The sequence below is a fragment of the Silurus meridionalis genome, chromosome 6, assembly GCF_014805685.1.
Source record: "Silurus meridionalis isolate SWU-2019-XX chromosome 6, ASM1480568v1, whole genome shotgun sequence".
Taxonomy (NCBI): Eukaryota; Metazoa; Chordata; class Actinopteri; order Siluriformes; family Siluridae; genus Silurus; species Silurus meridionalis.
In genome coordinates, this window is record NC_060889.1 from 26,937,722 (window position 1) to 26,960,372 (window position 22,651).

The 22,651-nt window shown below is 38.2% G+C and overlaps 1 long non-coding RNA gene across 1 annotated transcript in view; it reads left to right on the forward strand.

Annotated features, from left to right (window-relative positions):
* The window catches only part of LOC124387830, a 52,856-nt gene extending 36,234 nt beyond the window's left edge, over positions 1-16,622 (forward strand). The window contains exons 2-3 of the long non-coding RNA XR_006926237.1: positions 12,670-12,829; positions 12,912-16,622. This is a non-coding gene — a long non-coding RNA (uncharacterized LOC124387830). The remainder of the gene's footprint in view (positions 1-12,669; positions 12,830-12,911) is intronic.
* Positions 16,623-22,651: the final 6,029 nt, after the last annotated feature.

Genomic DNA, 22,651 nt, shown 5'->3' on the forward strand with positions numbered 1-22,651 from the left:
TTTTCTAAAGGATTCATAGTTTTCTTAATACTCAATTACTGGAGAAGAATGTCTATCTTTTTTTTCTATCATTGCACCCCCCACCCACTTTTATTTTGGAAAGAATGGAGTAAGGGATGGTTGTGAAATGTCCTTGTTCATCTTCCCCTTTCCTTTATTTCAGAGGTTAGTCATACATTCTCATTTGGTCAGTTTTATTGTTTATTTAAAAACGTTGTATGTGTGTAGCACTGAGGGAGTTGTTTACATTTCAGGATCCATCACTTTTCCTGTGGACTTGTGGGCCTAATTAACCCATAAACCTGCTATGCTGCAGATTAATCAGCTCAATAATCTACCATCAAGCACCTGGTGGACACCATTTACATTTTCCTAGTCACCTAATTTCCCTGCCAAATGTTTTCCAGCTAATTCTCTCTTCTACTGACTCTTTAAAATGCCGAAATAAAATAGACCATATTTTCTCCAAGACAGCTATAGTGCTGTTTATTCACACATATTAATGCCTGAAAGGTGATTATTATGTCTATTTATTTGCACATTATCAAAAACTCTTCACATTATTTCAGAGATATCTAAAAATAGTTATGATTAATGAGATAAAGATATAGAGTAAACGATGTTCATGTCAGGTTCCTGTTTATTTATTGTGGCCCTGAAATTCGCCCTACCTTCAGCCACCTCTTAAGCCCCGCCCCTTTTCCTATAGAAAAAAAGTATTGGAAGTTGGAGGAAGGTGTACAAGTCCACTGTGGAAAGAACCTTTGGTAAATTACATTTGCAATTCCTTTCAGAGGCAGCAGAGGGCTCTTAACGTTACGACCTTCCCCTTTAAAAAGACAGCTGAGCAATTAAGAGTTAAGGGCACAAGGACAAAGCAGTTGCAGTTTGGTTGTGCTGGGATTTGAACCCATGACCTTCCGATCTGAATTCCATACACTATATAAATGTGTGTAATCTTCATTATTATTAAATATATAAAAAATATGAATTTATTGTTAATACCAAAGCCTGTTAATGTGTGAATGTGTGAAACCAGAAGACTTACTCAAAATGTGGAATAATAAATTCTACATACTTCCTATACATTTTACGGAGAACACTGGTGCTAGGCTAATTGGCAACGTGGCTGCTAACTAATAACTAAATATTTCTGTTTTGCTAGCTGCTACGTTTTTTATACGGACCATGTAAAGGTGTGATAACAGTAGAAATGAGACGAAACAATCAAGAAAAAAATGTCTCCGATTTGGTGGTGGATTACAAAAAAACACACCTCTTTATGAGTCCAATCAGCCTTTTATCTTGGATTGCTACATATTTTCTACAATAATAACTGCCATCATAGTGCCTGAAAGATATACATTTTTATTTATTTTTTTAAATACAATACTTATATAGCAATTTCCCAATAAAACCTTTTTCACCAAAATCCCGTAAATAAGAAATGGTTGTGAATTCTGAGAGAAACTGTGATACTGATAGCCAAAGTGAATTGAGGTCGAGTCCCAAATGTTCTGCCAGAGTAAAATCTATATTCTTGAATGTCCTAGAGTTGTCCTTTAAGTGTAATGAAGCCAGGGTGTGGTGGCGCTCTTTCCTTACTCCACATCCATGTCTTGCTTGGGTGAGAGAACGAATCTAGTGGCCTACATCTATATATCTATCTGTCTGCTCATCAGTCAGGAAGGAAAAACGAGGACCTCTTCCCCATCCTGGTACACTGACACTGCTAATCTGTGTAAATTATTAGGATTTGAGCGAGTGTGAGGGTGTCTGCTGTTCTGCATTATTATTCTAGTTCAATGACTTCACATGGAAATGAAGAACCATTGCTATTGTGGGGATCTAGATCTACTGTGGAAGTCTGTAGCTGTGGATCCAGAGCGTGGGAACTGTGGGTGCGTTAAAACTGTTTTTGGGAGGCAGGTGAAACTAGAGAACAGACACTGACATGGGGAGAACATGTAAAACACCAGCCAGCCAGTAACTCCACCTCAATGTTGGAGAATCTGGAGCTGTAAAACGCCACCTTGATGGTGGTTGCACCACCAGGCCACCCTTTGTATGAGCTGCCAGGGTACGGGGCGTCCACAGAAAGGATAAAACAGTCGCTATTACAATATATCTTTTAGCTGCATAACCTTGTAATTTATAGTATGTACTTTATCAATATGTGTGTAGCAACAAAACAATAACAACCAAACTACTGAGGTGATGTCAAAGGTTTTCTGTGATGGTACTGAATGGGTCCTGATCTGAGTTTAGTGAAGGGAGTCTCCAGTGCAGCTTAAAAGGCTCATTTAAAAAACATATTATATGGATATAGATGTTGAATGTACTGTATCTTATGGTTACAATTAGCAAAGGAGTTCATATTGCTTGGTTCTAAGCGATTGATAAATTGTGCACAATAAAATGTTTAATCAGATGTGCAATAAATCTAGAGTGATATTTATATATGAAATTGGGCTCTCAGAAATGTATCCAGATTTGTGGACTGCTCTGAGAATTTGTCTTACTTATCCAGTGATGGTAGCGGAAGCAGAGATAAACTTTTTGAAGCTGAAACTAATCAATGGGGGAGACGTTGGGTCATGGCGTGGTTTACCCAGGGCTTCATTTAAGTTAGAACTTTTATTTTTACTGGAGTTATATTTTACCTACTGTATCTCTACATTAACTCAAGTACATGCTTTGTGTACTTCGTCCACCACTGGTATCTTTGCTAAAATGGTGGATTGTAAATTTATTTTCTGGAAATACTTTTGCTGCATCCAAAGAATATGTAATATTTTCCTAATAAACCAACAGTGTAACAGCTGTAAATTTAATTGTGTAGGTTTTGGTGCTTCTTACCTTCTTATTTGTCTGTTCTTTAAAACATTCAGTCGAACAGGCTCTGATCTGTCTGCTCCTTCTGAAGAACCCAAGCAGAACCATCAAAAACTAGCTAATTGGCACTTGTTTATTGTTCTTGGTTTCTACGTTAGCTAGTTTTTTTTTTTTTTTCATCGTCACACTAAACCACAAATGGGTTGGCGAGTTGATGGAAAATGATTTGGTCTATATCCTGGTCACAGCTTCGTGCAGACTCTTCAGATTGTTCGTAATGAAGCATCAGAACAGCAGCAGATCTTGAAAGGCCAAATGGGGAACAAACCACTCGGGCGTCAACTCGTTTGAAGCTGAAAACGTGGCTGCCATGCCCGCTTAGGAATGTAAACAAACAGACGCTGGAAAGCCATAAATCAAAAAATGGAAGAAAAGTGGGTCTGGCCTGGTTGATGTTCATTTCACTCTGTCTTCATTTTGCCCCACCCCTATTTCACCACTTTATATATATATTCATATATATATATAATTTCTTTACTTCTTTTTGAGTAAAGATCAGGTTTCTCAAAGTACATGTGGCCCTGAGTTCCACGCTCACATCACAACAGCAGTATTCATCACTCTGACGGTGCCTTTGGTTTTTGGGGAGGTCCGAGTCAGAATACTTAACAGGAGGGCAACTCAGGAGGGCGCATTTATAAGACCTTACTGGTGCTAATCAGGAAGTGCTAACAGGAAGCAGGGCTCCTGGTCTGCTCGTGATTACATCCAAATGGAGCTGAGGCAGCAGAGCATGCAGTGGCAGCAGGGCAGTGTTTGGTTTCCAGATGATTCTGTCCAGTACTGCAATGTCTGAATGCTAGTACATTTTTTTTAATGTTACATGACTCTTTAAAAAAGCCACAGCCAATCAGAGTGTAATGCCTGGTTCAGATTGCTAGCTATAGTTATACAGCTTGTGAACTTGCTGGCTGTTTTTAAAATGATAAAGTAAAAATCTCATATTTGAAGCCGATCACAAGCACAAGCAAGGCATGAAAACCCACATAAACGCATCTAACTTTCACCCAGATCTTTGAAAACTGGTTCATCGCTCTCACCTTTCCCAGTCTGTGACCTTGGGAATACATGAGATTATTTAGATGCAATTAGACGACGGAGGAAAAAAAATTAGCAATATTTGTCATGTCAGCGATTACTGCCACAGGTGACCTATAGTCTCTCTAGGCGGCTGGGGTAAGAAGTGCCGTTAATCACATCTGACAATTTGGGGGGTTTTCTATTCATTCCTCAGAGAAGTGGCTCAGGCAGCATGCCTACATGTGTTCAGTCTTGTGCTCCATTTCTTCACCTCTTATAGGAGTCCCAGAGCCAGCACCTGGGGATTTCCCCTGGCAACAATTTAGCCTTCCACCAGAGCTTCATCTGTCCTCACTGTGTCAGGGATGATGATGGATCTGAGCAAATTTATCATGCAGTTCGCAAAGTAATTGTGAAAGAAAGTCTGAGGCCATGAGAGGATGAGTTCACTTTTGAGTCTGGATCCCCTCAAGGGTTCTTCCTTGTCTCTAAAGTAATTGTTTTTGCTCAGCACTGCCACCTCTGGCTTGCTTATTAGGAATTGAGATCAACATTTGGAGCTCCATAAAGCTGCTTTGTAACAATGTTTTGTACAGATAGAAAGAAAGTACATTTAAGTGATCAATCAAAGCATATTTTCTTTCAGGGTTTATAACAATCAAGTTTTTTTTTAATTTAACACAATATAGCCAATCATTGTTTTGATATCTCAAATGTCAGGTTATGTACTGATTTCACATGAGGTGGCCTGGGGCACGTTAACATTCAAGTTCATATTACACATATACAGCAGGGTTCAGGGCGTTTGAATTCATCCCTTCCATTAACCTTAGTTGGACGAATACGCTAAATGTTATAAGCTCTGAATGAGAGCATTTGCCAAACGCCAAAAATTTTAAACACTTTAAAACCATATCTCCATGAAGCTTGCTTTATGCACAATGACATTGTCAGGTTCAGACCATTTAGTTCCATTAAAGGTAAATGCTTTAAACATTGTGGCAACAGGTTGATCATTTAGAGATGAAGTGTGAAGGTGTGAAGTGTGAAAAAACTTTTGCTTCTATAGTGTAAGTTTCAGCATATTCCCATATTCCCTTAAACAAGGCCCTTAACCCCATAGTTGCTTAGCTGTACAGAATGAATGAGATAAATGTTAGTCACTCTGGATAAAGGTATCTGAAAAACAAATGGTCATAAATGTAAAAGTGTAATAGCCGGATATAAGAGGTGTTTCAGGTCTCATAATGATCTAGATTTAGATCTCTTGATCCTTTTCCATGTTTTGAATCTGCCACTCAAGTCAAATCTAAATTCCAAACAGTGGTAAGGGTCAGGGCCATCTTTCCACCAATGCTCATTCCACTTAAATGTATTCATAGTGTAGTAGCCTCATTTCAGTACATTTATTTACATTTTGCAATAGTGTACCTATTATAGAGTCCCTACATTCCCAGACTCAAACCATCAGTGTACACTCTTCCCCCTCTCCATAATGCTTCTCCATTACTGAGATAATGCTTAAATGTATAAACATTTTGCACTCATTTTTCCCCTCTATTTTCCCTTCCAGGGAACTCTGTCACACAATTATTCAGTTGCTTAATCCTTCCCATGCACAAAGACAGGCACTCATTCATTCGCCAGAGCTGGGTGGATGTGGAAGGGACCAAGTGAGTGAACTGCTGGATTGTTCAGGGGTAATTAAACAGGATTTGGCAGCCCTGTCTCTGCTTGCTATACCTGTGCCTGCTGTAACAGTTTGACACTTGCTTACCTGTTGAATAATTCTCTCCTTCCTTCAATTTGTCTCTTTCACATTTTTACTCGTTTCCCCCATCTCTTTTGTTGCCTCTGGCTTTTACATTCAGAGGTTTTACATGCTCCTGTGGTGCACTTTTTAAAAGGTCATTGATTTTTACAAGGTTGTAAAAGGCAAATAGGTTATTCACAGACCCTGACCAACTGCTTAGGCCCACCCCAGACTACTGAACAGGTGCTGCTTATTGTCTGTTGACCAAAAAATAAATAGAAAATCCACTAACGTCTACAAGCACACTCCAGAATCCAGTGAAACATCTTTCCAGAAGAGTAAAGGTTATTATAACAGCAAATAGGAACTAAATGTGGAATGCAATGGTAAAACGACACATACCAGGTGTCCACAAATGTTTATATATATATATATATATATATATATATATATATATATATATATATATATATATATTAACAAACATTTGTTTCACACTTTCACACTTAACAGTCTCACACCGCAGTATCTGAGTGAACTTCTGTACCATTATGATCCTCCTCGCCAATATAGATCAAAAGGTGCAGGCTATTTGTTGGTACCTCAAATAATGGAGACTACAGCAGAGGGCAGATCTTTCTCATATAAAGCCCCTCGGTTATGGAACAGCCTTCCAACCAGTGTTCGAGACTCAGACACAGACTCAGTGTTCAAGTCAAGGCTGAAAACATATTTATTTGGTCAAGATTTTTTCTTAGGTAAAGGCTCAGATCTGGAGGGATCATGGATATAGAGTGTTTGGTGAACTGGGATATGTGTATGCTGTCCTCCCCTCACTCTCACACGTTCACTCAGGTTTGTTGACGGTGGTGTGGTGGGTCGTCTCTTATCCCAGAGATCCCTCATGTCTGTATTACCTTCTGGTTCTCCCTTTTAGTTATGCTGCCATAGCGAGGAGCCGGAGTCTCCACTGCACAGTGTCTTTAACTTTTATACAATAAGGATAATTAATAATCCATATCTTTCTCTTCCTGTCACGATTCTTGTCTCTCTCTCTCTCTCTCTCTCTCTCTCTCTCTTGAGGTAAACATGCTCCTGAGGTACCAGTGACTGTTCCTGTCCCTCTCCTCTTCTCGGATCTTCCCCCTTAATTATGTATTGTACTTAATGTCAACAGTCTGCTACAGGACTACAGTTTGCATTTGATCACCATCACTGCACAACTCAACATTATTTATCTTTAAAAAATTAACATTCTGTGTCACCCAGATGTGGTTGAGTTCCCTCTTAAGTCTGGTTCCTCTCAAGGTTTCTTCCTCATGCTATGTCAGGGGGTTTTCCTTCACGACAGTTGCCACCGGCTCACTCATTATGGACAAACTTACGATTATAACGAACATTTTTATTCTTTCTTTCTAAAAGATAAACCATGATATTTAAAGACATAATTTCAAATAAGGGTCTTTAAAACAATTTAAGACTAAAAAATTCCCGATGCCAGCGAGGTTTCACCCCATAGCATGACCCATGTCGGTCACAAGGTTGTGATCTGCATTCCAGCGTAACTTTTTAAAACAACCTCCTAAAGCCCTGACTCGTCATCATTTTTGTTCCAGAAAATCCGTAGCATCGACTCGATGTTTGACCCCGACCCGATCCTAATACCTGAGTGCTTTCGCCGTTAACCCTCAACACGATCTTCTGCACCTTCAAAGGATGCCGCCATATTCGTGAGCGCTCCCGGTGGAGGACTCGGGTCCTGGCGGTGACCTCATAATAAAGAAGTAGAGAAGTTTCATGGGGTGAGGAGGAAATGTAACAATGTAACAATGAGATTGTTTCTTGCTTCCTCGGACATGAAAGAAGCACGGCGCCCAGAGCCCGGGTTATTCTGAGCTTTAAAAGCTGCATTTCTTTCCTTATTTCGGCGTCGTGTTTGTTTTTAAAAAGCGTGGCGATTCGAAGTATTTATAGAGCCTAGGAGAGGTTTTTTGGAAAGCTACTGGTTTGAAGTGGGCGAATTCACACAGCGCGAAAGGGGACAAGGGTCAAGCAGCTGCTCTCATCCAGAGAGTGGATGGAAAAATGTGTATATACACACACACACACACTTCTTTATTTCTTATATGATCTGGAAAGAGTGGTGCTTCCTTATACAGGGCTTCCTCTGGGGAAACAGATAGAGAACATCCTTTACTTTCATCTCTCAAACAGAAGCTATATTATAAACACGTCCGTTTTTCTATCGATCGCACCTCAGGCCGACTTTTTCTTTCGGTTGCGCCTCTGTGTTCTTTGTTTTTCCTACAGATGTCTTGCACTTGTTCCGAGTCAATTGGTGGAAACGTGTCTAGCAAGTAAGCTGTCAGCTTTTGTTGGAGGATGTGGATGTAAATAAATCTGTAAATCACAGGATGGTTCGGAGTTGGGCCAAAAAAGATTGCTTTCAAGTGTATGTTTTATTTTTTTTTTACATTCTTTCCAGAGCATTCTGGGTTTTTTTTTTCCTTTCTGTACATTTCTAAAGCTTAAATTAGCTTTCCAAAATCATCAATCCTGCTGCAAATCTTTTGCATGAAAGTCTTACACTGTTCAATTGTCTCACTCTGACCGCGGGATTATATGTGTTTCCATTCTAAAATACATTGTCTGTAGCATTTCCGAAACATTTCAAAGGAAGGAGTCTTCAGTGTCAGCGATTGTCCACATTGAATGTTGATACACCCCCTCCCCTCCTCCTCCTTACAATGCAACAGAAATGCAGTATAACAGAGTGCTGATTGGACGGTCAGAGAACGTGCTAGTCAGAACTCGCAACCTGCATCTGTAGCAAACTGCACAAGCTCAAATATATTTGTGTGGATTTGATATTTTTTATTTATTTTTATTTTTTTATTGACTAACAGAGGAGAAGAAATTAACAGAAAGAATGCAGGGAAAACCCGGGATGATTTTATGAGTTTAATATCGATCCTTCTCCTAGAGATGATGTATGTGGGCGGTGCAGCTGTGGCTCCAGTGAAAGGAGATGTAATGAATTGTGTTCATTGGTGTTCATTGGGTTTCTTGCTTTAGTAATGCTATTTTTACACTTACATTTGCGCCATTTAGCAGACGCCAAAAGTGCTTCGAGTCTCTATCAATTAATAAATCTACACTGGTATGCTGGATTACAACCTTAATATAAATCAGACTATAACTCTTGATTTCTACAAAGCAAACTTGGAAAGTGCTCATTTAAGTGTTTCAACCATCCAACCGTCGCCTTAAAGATTGAGACTCCGCTTTACGGACATCTAGGGAAAGTTCATTTCAATTTTTCCAATAACATTTTTTCTCGCTGTATATACCCATCTGTGATGCAGCTCTCTGTTATACTGCACTCCTCTATAACATTAATGTTTTTTATAGCCAATGCCAAATGTACAGCCTGCCATTGGTATACAGTGATAATCCAAATCATGCAGTGAAATTATCTTGTGCTTGCTGAGCCCTGAATTAACCCTTTATATATTAGGAAAGACTTTTTTTTGTGATTTTTATAAATAGATCATGCTGGACAATACAGGCATTTGAGAGAGAGAGAGAGAGAGAGAGAGAGAGAGAGAGAGAGAGAGAGAGAGAGAGAGAGAGAGAGAGTGAGAGATGTAAGGAATGTGATATCAACTAGAACCAGAGGTGGCAAAAGTACACACATCCTTCACTTAAGTAGAAGTACAGATACTCATGTTTTTTAACTCAAGTTAAAGTAAAGAAGTTTGGGGTGTGACATACTTGAGTAAAAAGTAGCCTTTACTACTACCTGTTTTAGTGTCACACTGATAACTGGACCTTATATAATATTAATATTAGGGCTGTCAATTGAATTTGAATATTTAATCGTGATTAATGGCGTGATTGTCATGAGTAAACTCGATTAATGAGGTGATACCGGAGAAACTGTACCTCTTCTAACTTACAAAATTTACAAATTACAAAACTAATTTTAAATTGTGTTACCTAATGGATGTATCCAGGCTGAACAACCATATAGAACACAAGCAGAGCAAAGATGAAGATGATGATCAGGTGATCAGGAATGTCTCTGTTCTCAGTCTTGTTTACATCACTGACTCCCTCTGTCTCATCCACGTTAACCACATACTTCTTGTTGCCTTCTGACTTGCTTGTTGTTAGCTTTGTAAACTAGCCTACATCTGACAGGAAATAAACACCGGAGAAAGATTGAAATAATTGCGCAATAAGAAGAAACAGGTTGATGGTCTGAAAATGGCACATAATGAGAAGAAAAAATATTGATCATGTCACCGAATAGTTTAAAACTAAAATAACGAGTCTGTTTCGAAAATGTAAGAAGTAGAAAGTACAGATATTTGTGTAAAAATGTAATAAGCGAAAGTAAATAATTGTCCGAAAAATAAATAGTAAAGTAAAATACTGATACCAGAAAAAATATAATTAGGTGCAGTAACAAAGTATTTGTACTTCATTACTTCCCACCTCTGACTAGAACCTGAGCCATATTGTCTTTCCTGCCTTTCAGGCGTTCTCCTGCCACAACAACACTTACATAACTGCACAGGATTGGGGCAATTTGTCTGCGCTCTGATGCCTTTAATCCCTTCATGCTGTCACACCGCAGAGGATTAGAGAAAAGTAAAAAAAAAATCCTGAATGTGGGCATATGGTTGAAAAATGAAGAGAAAAAAATGTAATTAGGAAATTCCATCTGTGTCAATTATTCAAGGGAGAAACAACAGCAGAGAGAGAGAGAGAGAGAGAGAGACATCATTGACTTCCACTTATAGAATAAAATAAAAAGTAACAAAACAATTGAATATCATGTTTTTTATTTTTTCTATACCCATACAAGGGAAAGGGTTTGTGTGTATCCTCGTTCATTCCTAGTGCATTAAACCCGGACAAATCCCACAGCCGTGTCTGTCAGTGTCCTTGTGCCATGTTGTCACATTAGGCCTGGATATTGACGAGCTCGCTGATGGCTGCTTACTCCAGGGTTCTGCGAACACATTGGTGCTTTGGCAGTCAGCCTGAGTAAGTGTGTGTGTGTGTGTGTGTGTGTGTGTGTATGTGTGTGTAAGAGAGAGCTGGGGTGATGGGGGGTTCGTCACTGGGAGAAACAAAGGGCCAGTGTGCCCCGACAGTAGAGTCAAAGCAGGGCTTATGACTGTCAGCGAGGCCGTCACGGCTTTCAGCAGGACCCGAGACCGGTTTATTCCAGCCTCAGAACTGGCGAGCTGAGCCAGCGGACGATTACGCAGCTCTGAGAGATGAATGTACACTATTTCATCTGACAGATTAATTCTGCAGATGGATGATGTGGAACGATTAGTGTTTCATTGCCGTTAGACGATCTGTGGCTCGCAGATTGTCTGGGTATCGCTCGCTCCCCCTGTCCTTATTCGAACTTTATATATAAAATCATTTCTACTAAAGCTGGGGGGAAAAAACAATACGAGCATCTCTTCTGCGGTCAAACCTCACACAGTTTAATTATCTGTGAGGAACAGTGTAGCTGATTATAGTCTGGCTGGAGTCTCATCTGCCACAGAGATTCGTTATATATGAAAATTTAAGAATAAAAAATGTGTACAAAAAAAAAAAAAACAAATTATACAGAGATTCATTATATAAGAGATTAATTTAATTCAAAATGTCGGTAAAATTATGTTCTAGTTCCAAAGTATTGTTTCTTATTCTTATTCCTATACTCTTCTTATTATTATTCCCTTCTTGTTATACCCTTTCAAATTCTGTGTAACTAATAAACATCGACTCAAAATAAAATAAATACATAAAGAGAATGCTAAAAAACTGAGTCAGGAAAGTATGAAATAAACACATAAGCTTTCAGTCAAAGAAAAATGAATAATAATAAAAAAAAAGAGAATTATGAAAAAATTAAAATAAAAAGTAATTACAAAAAAAAATTACATGAATTATTCAACAAACAAACAGCTTGACTTGTTTTTGCTAAAATTGGTATATATATATATATATATATATATATATATATATATATATATATATATATATATATATATATATACACACACACACATAGGATAGTGTATATTCTCGTTCTTTTGAACTGAAAAATTAGCATATTTATTTACATTTGTTTTGTCACATTGATCCGTATTGTTTGGCTCTTAAACAAACACGTCTTGATGATGTTATAAATGCAATCGAATGTAATAATGTCACTGTTTACTTGCTGTTTAGGATTTGTGCTAATTCAATTACAGAACGGTTTTCTCTAACTATAACATGTCAGAATGGTGGATTGTGCTATTTTTCGTCATAGAAGTGGCACTTCATTGTTAAAAAGTTAGTGGAAACTAGATCAGGATGTTTTGGGAATATCAATGGGACTCTAGTGGACATTTTACACCTAATAGATCTTTTAAAGTCACACTTTAATAGATTTGTTTTTTTTTATTTATTTATTTTACTTTTTCTATTTAAAGGATTTCTGGAAACATGTATAGGAGTACAACAACAATACAATCACAAACCTGTAATTTCCGGAAACCAGCAAGTAGAAATATACATTACATTTTGGGGTGGCGTCCGTTTATTGCTGGCGGTTTAGGGACGTAACCACCACGATAAAAGGGGGATTACTGTATTGTCAATTGGATAACAATTACTAAAATATCAAACTATTTTGTTTAGAAATATTCTATAAATTATTTGCAACGTTGGAAATGTAGAATAGGGTAAATGATCTTATACATGGAGTACCTTTCAGGATAATGCTGTAAAGAAACTTTACTACATGTCCAATAAACCTCATGCTCAGGTTACAGTTTCTTGTAACTTCTGTGTACCTGACTTGCTTGCATTTTACAGGTTAATTGCAAAGACCCCCAATTGCATGCTGTACTAGCGGTGAGCAAGTGGAGGACGGAGCCGGAAGAAACGAGCGGTAAGAAACACCTGCAGCTGATGAGACTAATCAGTGCGCTCTGTTTCAGTCCAGCGACGCTAATAAAGAGGAGAGAGATGCCAGCCTCGGAGAGAGAGCCACCAAGGGCCGCCGAACGGTGACTGGGCTTCCCGGTCCACGTAGAAACATGGTTAGGAGCTAAAGAGAGAACGCGAGTGACACAGGTGAAAGACAGAGAAAGGCAGGCCGTGAGTACTGGAAAGAAAAGCACCGGGGCGAAAACGTAAGTAAATAAAGAAAGCTGAACTATTGCCTGCCTCTTTCTTCCAGCACGGAACCAAGTGGTGTGTTACAGTGGTGCCGAAACCCATGCTGGAAGAGAGAAATGACACCAGGGGGACTTTGCTGTGGACCAACCTTTTCCACCCACTCACCCGCTCCTCAGACTCTGGGAGCACTTTCCACCAGCTTTCGCCTCTCATGCTGGGGGGAATCAGCTCAGGCCGGACAGTTCCCTGGCCTGATTCAGGCACTGGGGGTATGTGCCAGCAGAGTGAAAGTGGAGGGCAAAACCAGACCGAATGAGCAGTAAGAAATACCTGCAGATGATGAGACTTATCAGTGCGCTCTGTTTCAGTCCGGTGACGCCAATAAAGAGGGGAAAGATGCCAACCTCCACCAAGCAAAACCGGGCCTAAGGGTTGCCGAGTGGCGGGTGGCGGTGAAAGGCGAGGGCACTCAGGGGGATGCCAGAGAAAGCGAGTGAGACAGGTGGATGTCAGGGAAAGGCGGGTCGATTTGCGAGTGGGTGCCGGCGGTATTTATTATGTGATATTGTAATCGTTATTGATGACATCACTAGGACAAGGAGGCTAATATCCTCTTCCTTTTTTCTTTTTTTTTTTTTTACAAATTTGATGCTAAACAAGCAAAAAAAATAAAACCCACAATCCAGTTGATTACTAAAAAAATAAATTATTACAAGTCCTTGTAAACTATGAGATTACTATAAGTTTTTTTGTTTTATAAGATTGTGAAGCCAAAGACAACTTTGCATTTTTTGGACAAAAGGAAAGGAAAGGAAAGGAAAAGAAAGGAAATTATCTCAATTTCGTTTTTTATTTATTATAGTGGTATTGTGATACTGAATGATGACATCACTAGGACAAGAATGCTTGATTTATAACAAGTCCTTGTAAACTATGAGATTACTATGAGTTTTTTGTATAATATAGTGAGACAACTTTGCACTCTATGGAAAATAAATGCTAGCTAATTTAAATGCTAATTAACTAAATACCCAACAAACTAACTAACTAATCTGCCGTCCTTCGAATTTCTTGAAAATCCCCAGATAAAGAAAAGTAACTTCTCTTTGTTACTGAAGAGTAGAAAATAACAAATCCTTGTAAACAATATTATAATTGAGATTTTTAATACAAAGTTTAGAAAAATTGTCATTTTTAGGAGCTACGCTCATGGACTAACGCTTCTATTGTGTGTGAGATTTCTCTCAACTCCCAACTTTTCGAGGAGGATTTAAACCCTTAATGCTGCGACACTGTATATCCAGAGATTTATAGCGGGACGTACAAGAGAAAAAAAAAAAATCCGAACAAAAACAATGGCGTCGCATGCACCGCTGCCAAAGTTGTAACGAGTTAACAAGACAGAAGAGCGTGAAAGTACAAGAGGAGGAGAGAAGCCGTTAGAGCTGCCTACAATAACAATGCTCTTGTTGACCATGGCTCAGGTCTAATTTCTTCGATAGAACAAATCCAGCGTCGGAGCCGAGTTAAGAGTTCTTTTGGCCAAACCAACCCGGGAGCTGTTGCGATAAAGGGCTGCGTTACGACGTCTCCCGCCAGGAATGTCGGGAAAATTGTGACCCGCCGTTGCAGATTCTTCTCCTACTTTTCTTTTTTTCCTGGGAGAAAAATGACCGGCATGCAGTCTGACCCTCCACGTTTTATTTGTTGCGTTTTTATTCCCCAATGTGTATTAAAGGAATAGCGGGGGAGGTGGAGGTCGTGGTGGATGAATATGAGATTGCTTTCCATCTTCACTTTGAAAGCTCTCCAGTGGCCCGGGAACCCCCGCATTATTTTCTCTCATTTTTTTTCCCCTCCCTCCCTCCATCCACGTCCTGTCCTCTGAAAGGTTTAAAGCTCATGCCGCAGCTGGATTCTGCCTTTGTACATGAAACAGTGTGAGTATTACGCGGCCACTCATCATGTGTGTTACGGCAGCGTGAGCACCGAGCGCTGCCTCCCTGACGCCAGGGAAGCGTTACGGTGCTGCAGGCTTTGATCAGAACGCCCGAGATGGCTGATGAGCATTAATCATATGCACAATACTGTCAAATAATTTAGATTTTTCCAATTAATTTGGGGGTGGAGTTATAAACTCCGCCCAGAAGCTAGTAGGGTCGTTAATTTATCAGTTTACGGTAACGTGTAAATGTCTTGTAAAACATTCCCGTAGAACAAATAAAGTACAGCTTTTACGTCTAATTTGTTACTATAGCAACCGCGTAATATGTAAAAAGGTCATGTCCACACTAATACATTTACATTTTTTTCCCCTGGTTTGGCCTTCCGTCCACACTCAGACAAGGCAAACTGAGCTTTTTAAAAACGGTCCCAAGGGGAGCAATTTGATGTTGGCGCGATGTTGCCGCGACGTTTCGAAGAACCGGGAAGTAAATAAACGGCGGGCGTTTTGCTCACGCGCAGTAGAGCAACGTAAAACTTTTCAGACATTTCAGTGTGAATCCGCAACTTTTTGAAAATAATTGAAACCGATAATGTGGACGTGGAGCGTTTTTACTCAAATTTATTCGGATTAGCGTAGACGTAGCCTCAGCCCTCTGTCTCTTTTTCTGTCGTTCTCTTTCTCTCCTCCCCTCTCTCTGAAAGACATTAAGGCTGTAGGGAGGAGATGAAGAATATCATGTACTCTTGAGCTCTATCTGTTTTTCCTCGCTCCCTCCCTCCTGCCCATCAGACGGGGGAACAAATGCCGCAGCGCCGCAATAAAGAATAAAGAGAGGAGGAGGAGACGAGGCCGAGAGGGCAACATTCGTCTGACGGCGACCTCAGACGAGCCGGGAAGAGCTTAAGCTCTACCCTGGACTCGCTCCGTCTGTCTCTGTCTCAGAGCCGACAAAAAGAGAGGAGATGAGATGAGATGAGATGAGATGAGATGAGATGAGATGAGTGGGATTTGAGAGTTTTTGTGATACGCGGGTGTCGTATTATCCGATAATGCAAGTGGAGAGACGAGTCTGTGAATCTAAGTTATGTGTCATGAAACAGCTTTGTGAAGGCGAGACTGAAAGATGGGAAAAAAAAAGGTTTCAAAATAGTGAAAATGATTTTATATTTATAGAATGTGTTTTACATGTTTATAATGCATTTGTTCACTGAGGTTCTGAGCTGTTTTTGATTCTTAATATAGATCCCTGATTATGGATTCTTGATTTTAACTACTGATTCTTGATTTTGCGTCTGAAGTCTTGATTTATTTTCTATCACAGTCAAGTCAATTCAAGAAGCTTTTATTGTCATTTCAACCATATAATAGCTGATTCAGTACACAGTGAAATGAAACTACGTTCCTTCAGAACCTCCAGAAGCCTGACAGTAGATGCAGCTGATGTGCGAATCACGTTTTGAAGAAGTACGTATGTAGTCGTTCTAATGTTATCACTAAGGACATTTTACATATATGGCATTTGGCAGACGCTCTTATTCAGACAGACTTACATTTATCTCATCCGTACACCTGAGCAGCTATGGGGTCAAGGGCCTTGTTCAAGGGCCCAACAGTAGCAACTTAATAGTTCTGGGATTTGAACTCAAAACTTTCAGAGCCATAGTCCAATGCTTTAACCAATAAGCCACCAGCATTTCAGATTTTGCAGATTTTGTGCTTATTCCAGGTTGTTAATAAAGACAGGTACTGATATAGGTGAGGTGAGGAGGCCTGGGCTGCAGTCAGTGGTCCAGTTCATCATGTTCAATATGTTTAGAGCTCAATGGCAGGAGATCTTCCAACCCATGCAAAGCAGATCTTCATGAAGCTGGTTTTGTTCATGGAGCTGAAACAGGTTTGAGTCTTGTAGTTCAAGTAAAGGAAAAATTTCATGTTACAGCAAAGACATTATATACAGTTTGGGGAGGAACCAGATATGGCTGGGAATGTCATGTGTCCCAATATCTTTTTCTACAACAATAACTGTTACCACAAATGGGCAAAAATTTAATATGAAAAACATTTCTTGGGTGAAACTACGGTCCTGAAATGGCCATTTTGTAAAAGAGGCCATATTTTTCACAAACATGAAACACTGATAAGCATCAATATAAAATAATATCAGCAAATGCTGAATTCATTTTTGTGTTAATAAATCTCTCCCACTTCACCCCCCCAATCCTCAACCACCAAAACACTAATCCCACCATTTCTCAGGGTACAGGGAAGACATGAATCAAGACTTTTCTCTGTTCTGGTGCCAATAAACTTTTACTTCATCTCCAAACAGCTGAGGTTCTAAGGACCATTTCTAAATATCTACCTCTTTCAGCATTATTTAAATTAGCACTCCTTTTTTACAAATAAATATATATATATATATATATATATATATATATATATATATATATATATATATATATATATAAATAAACATTTTCATACAGGTGTGTTTGCGGTTCGTCAATGCCTTGATCGATAGTCCACAATCAGTTCAATGTTTTTTTTTCTTCAGTTTGAGGTCCAGGTTGTTACCTACACACCATGTTTCGGATCCTGAACCTCTTCCCTGTAGGCTGTCTTTCTTATTTCTTTAATTATTAGACTCAATTTAAAGACAGTCGGGTTTTTATCGTTTACATTTACAGCGATTGCCGACTTACACTCATCTCATTTCTGCACCCAAGCAGTTCAGAGATAAGGACTTTGCTCAGGGGTCTTCTGATCAGAAGTCCAATATCTTCACCCACCAAGAAACCAATTCTTTATCACAATGATTTCTGTAAGCATATAACATTAGTAGGCAGATTAGGAATATTTGAATGAATATTCATGTAAACTGAAGGTTTTTGCACCTTAATTTGTATCCATTTTAGAGTTTAAGTTTTAGGAATCGAATTTCATTAGCCAGAAAAAAATGATAATCAAAAATAAATAATAACATAAATAAATAAATAAATAAATCTCAAAGACATTTCCATAAATTGAGAAACAAAAATATATATTTTTTGCTTTGATTTGATCTTTACTTAATACCGTGTTTCATATACAATTCCAATTTCCCAAAAAGTTGAGAAAATATAAATAAAACCAGAATGCAATAAATCCATATTCCATTCACAATAAAACAACAAAACATATCAAAATGTTTAAACTGGAGAAATATACCATTTTAAGGAAAAAAGGATGTTATGGATATACAAGAGAATACAATAATATAATATAATAATAATAAAATATATATAAAAAATAAAAATATGACATAGGAGCTTTTGTAAAAAAAAATACATTATTACTATATACTGTAGCATAAAATATTGAACATTTATTTACATTAATGTAGGAGAAATCATCAGACTTTCTTCCTTCCTTCATGTTTTTCCTTCTCTTTGTGTTTTCGGAATGTAAAGTGGCTTTTTCCTAAATATTCCAGACGGTGTTATTTAAGGATATGCAGTGGCAGGAATGTGTGATTGAGCATGGCCGGTGGTGCAGATAAGCCGTTCAGGCAGTCCATCTTCGCTCAAGAGCCTGCGTCCAACTTCAACAAAAAACACGAGAGGTGAAGCGTTGATTTAATGTGGATTGAGCTTTATAGGGGCCACACCGAGTGAGTGAGCGCCAAGTGTTCTGTGTGTGGACACTGTGAGATAAATGCCTTAAGTATCTCGGGTTTCGGTGCTCGGCGTGTAGCGTCGTAACCCAAGACGGAGGCGTAACCTGATCCTATTGAAACAGTAATAAATGCCAAAGACGAACGTTAAAACAGTAGTTTATACTCTGCAGCTGAGCGAGGAAGCGCAGTGTGTGTGCTTGTGCGATGAGTGTGTATATGTGTATATATTTGTGTGCATATTTGCAGATGTCCGGCTGAACCGAAACACGGACGAGTTCACATGAACTTATATATTAAATATTGCAGAAAAGTAAAGAAAGAACAAAGAAGTCCTTCATGAATGACATGATGCAAGACATCACTCTCGCACCGTTTCACAGGTTGCTAATTTTAGGCAGAACGTTGTTCGGAACGCTGACAGACGGACAGATGCCTTCGAAATACCTCATGGTTCATTACTTGTGAGGTACGGCACAGAGCTCCATTATGGTCCGCATTCTGTCACAGAGATCCGTCTCGGCGGCGATGAAATCATCGTCAAATTTACACACCGCGTTCATGTTCCCTGGGTTTGTATTTTGAACTCGTTGGCCCAGAAGTTAGGACACCATATAGCTTTGTAGTTTCATGTCCTGTATGTCCAGCTGCTACTGAAGGTTTACATAGGTAGCATTTTTATAGATAAATAGTGGATGGAATTGTAGTAGTAGGTAAATATGTGGGTCATGTAGACTTGCAGGTCTCTAAAATTCTTTAAAAATAGGCCTAGGAAATACATCAAAATGACCAAACAAGTGCATATCTGGATAATGTGGATTATGAACATTGGAATTGAAATTGTAGCAGGTGAATATTTTACACATTTTATTTTACTGGACAAAATAAATACATCAATATGGTGCAGATATTATTGTGGTGCAGTTATTTGGAATAAACCCTTGTGTAGCAAAATGTTTTTGTGACTAAAGTATGGAAAAAACACTGAATTTTATGCTGTATAAAAGTGTATATATAACAGTGCTTTCTTCCTCTTCATCTTCTTCTTCAATTTGCACCCAAACTTGCGTTCATATCTTAATCAACAACTTTTGCAAAAATAAGTGAAATTGAATGTAATTTTTTACAATAAGGGTGTTCCAGTTATTTTTGCCCATTTTGGTGTACTTTTGGGTTTTATTATTTTTTTTTTAAGAACTTTGCTTGAAGCAGCTTCTTGATGTTTGAGCCGAAATGCTAATACTAAGTGTGTGACTTCTAACTGCTTCTAAATGCACCTTAAATTAATATTTTTTAAGTTTTTAATACTCCAATCAACATGCACATGGACAAATATTGATGCTTTATGCAAATGTATGTTTATTAGTAGTGAAACTAAACTTAACACAGAGCATGAAGACAAAATATTCTTGTAAATGTTTGAAAGTAATTATAGTGTTTTGAATGGTGTAAATCATCAGGACATCAAACGGAACTCGCTATGTTTCCACACGGACGGTTTTAATTGCCGGATGTCATGGCGGATGTTGGTGCTGATTTGAGACTTGGCGCATCAATGTATAGTGTATAGTGGAAAAAAATGTTTATACACAAATGTATAGTGATTAAACATTTTTAATGGAGTTTATTTATTTTTATATCTAAGAAGTAAAGAAAAGAAGTTTAAGGTTGTAATTCCACCTCTTTTTTTTATTGTTTTTAATAATGGTAAAACAGAACCATCAAAATTAATTATTTAACACATTATCTTTGACAGCCCTTATATACATATATACTGATCATTACTTGATTATTTATTAAGATGTACAAGGGCAAAGGTTTGATTGAACAGGTTGGGGCAAAAAAAAAAGGTCAGAAGATCAGCATTAATTAATTAATTAATAAAGTACATTATAGGTTGAAAGTTTATGGACACCTGACCATAATATAACCTTTACTCTTCTGGAAAGATGTTCTATGATTTGTGTGAGACCTCATTCACCCACAAGGGTGTAAGTAAAGTCAGGTACTGATGGAAAGCAGATCTTCATGGAGCTGGCTTTGTGCACAGGGGCATCATCACGCTGGAACACGTTTAGGTCTTGTAGTTAAAGTGAAAGGAAAATGTCATGCTACTGCATTAAAAGACCATCCAAAAGCTGGAAAAGGCGAATACTTTTGGCCACAATGTGTAGCTTAAAAAAAAAAAAACAACAACATTATATTATTCACATTAATTAATCAGAGTTAAGTCAGATTTTTTTTTTGTTTCATGAAAAAAAAAAACAGACCAAAGTTCATGAGAATTTTAACCCCACAATCGACTTAACTCGATGGCACAGAGCTCTTCTCGAGGTCCTCCTGGAGCCAGTCAGCTGACCATAGAGAGGAAGACGGTGACCTTTTGCCCTCTGCTCATATAAATCCTTCTGCCCTCCATCTCTACCCCTCTGCCTGACGTTCTCGGTTCTCCCACGTAAGATCCAGACGGCGGAGCGGGGAAAATACGGGAAAAAAAGCTGAGGGTTAATGGTGTACTTTTGCAGACGTGTGTCTTTATTTTCCCGTTTCTGCTGTGAAACTTCGCCTGCTGCTCGTTTTATCTCTTCTCACATCATTTAGGCTCTCGACATGCCCTCACAAAAAGAAACTCACAAAAAGTCAAAAACCCTATATATATATATATATTTATATATATATATATATATATATATATATATATATATATATATATATATATATATATATATATATATATATATATATTTTATAATTTTTTTTTAGGGGGGGTATTTTTCTAAATGTATCTATTTATTTCAAATAAAATCAACTGAATAAACAAATAGATAAAAACTTACAACATTCTTTTGCATGAGAAAAAAATTAACAATCGTCACTAAGGCTCAGCACATTTCATCCAATCACATCTGATATGCAAATGAGTACAGGATGATACAGTAGGATCCAGACTTGGAGAGTGTTGGGGTTCTTGCCTGATTCATGTTTTTGATTCATTTCTGAAAGAAATCTCACACAAATCTCCACTAAATCTGGAGGAACATCTTCCCAGAAGAGTGGAGCTCATTATAACAGCAAATGGGGAATACATGTGGAATAGGTTGTTCAGGAAGCATGTAATGGTCATTTCATATTAACAATGCTGATGTGAACAGTTACTTTTACTACATAGAGACAAAGAAATAGATAGAGAACAAGGCAGAGAGGGAGGCATTGATAGATAGATAGATAGATAGATAGATAGATAGATAGATAGATAGACAGACAGACAGACAGACAGACAGACAGACAGACAGACAGACAGACTTTTTTAAAGCTTTGCACTCCTTTGTCCCCAAAAGACAGATGTCTCCTCACAGTGACCATCCAGCAGTGAGAGAAAAACCCACCGATATCAAATATTACCTCTTTAATTCCTCGTCTGTTTGGCCTCCGATGCTGCACAGAGATAACATGCAGAATGTTTCTCAGGTTTCATCTTCTCTGTTGGCTAAATTCTGCTGTAAGAGCTGCTGTCGCCGTGTGATGGTCTGAGAGAGAGAGAGAGAGAGAGAGAGAGAGAGAGAGAGAGAGAGAGAGAGAGAGAGAGAGACGGTTCATGCCACAGCATGGAGACACACAGCTGAAGATTGAGTTTCTATAACAGCGTCTCAGTCCATCATACCTGCACACACACTCACACACACTCACTCAGATCAGCAGAGAATCTTTAGAAGCTGAAACTCAGAATCAGATACTAAACAAAGTGAATTCTAATTTAAATCAATTTATGGATTTCTATTTCATCCAAATGTACAAAACTGTGAATAAACAGAATTAATAAACATGTCGATAAACTAAAATGTACAATAAAAAATATATTAAATAAATTATAAGTAGTAATAAATTAAAACTTTAAAATGAGAGAAAAATAAGAAACATCAATTAAATAAAAATGGAACTTATAAATGAGAGAATTTATAACATAATTTATATCTATCATCTATCTATCTATCTATCTATCTATCTATCTATCTATCATCTATCTATCTATCTATCTATCTATCATCTATCTATCTATCTATCTATCTATCTATCTATCTATTATCTCTCTCTCTCTCTCTCCTCCCTCTCTCTACCATTCTGTGTCTTTTCCTATCTCCCTCAATTTTTTTTTATTTCTGTGTCTTTCCCTCTGTCTTATTCTGTCTGCTTGCCGATTTCT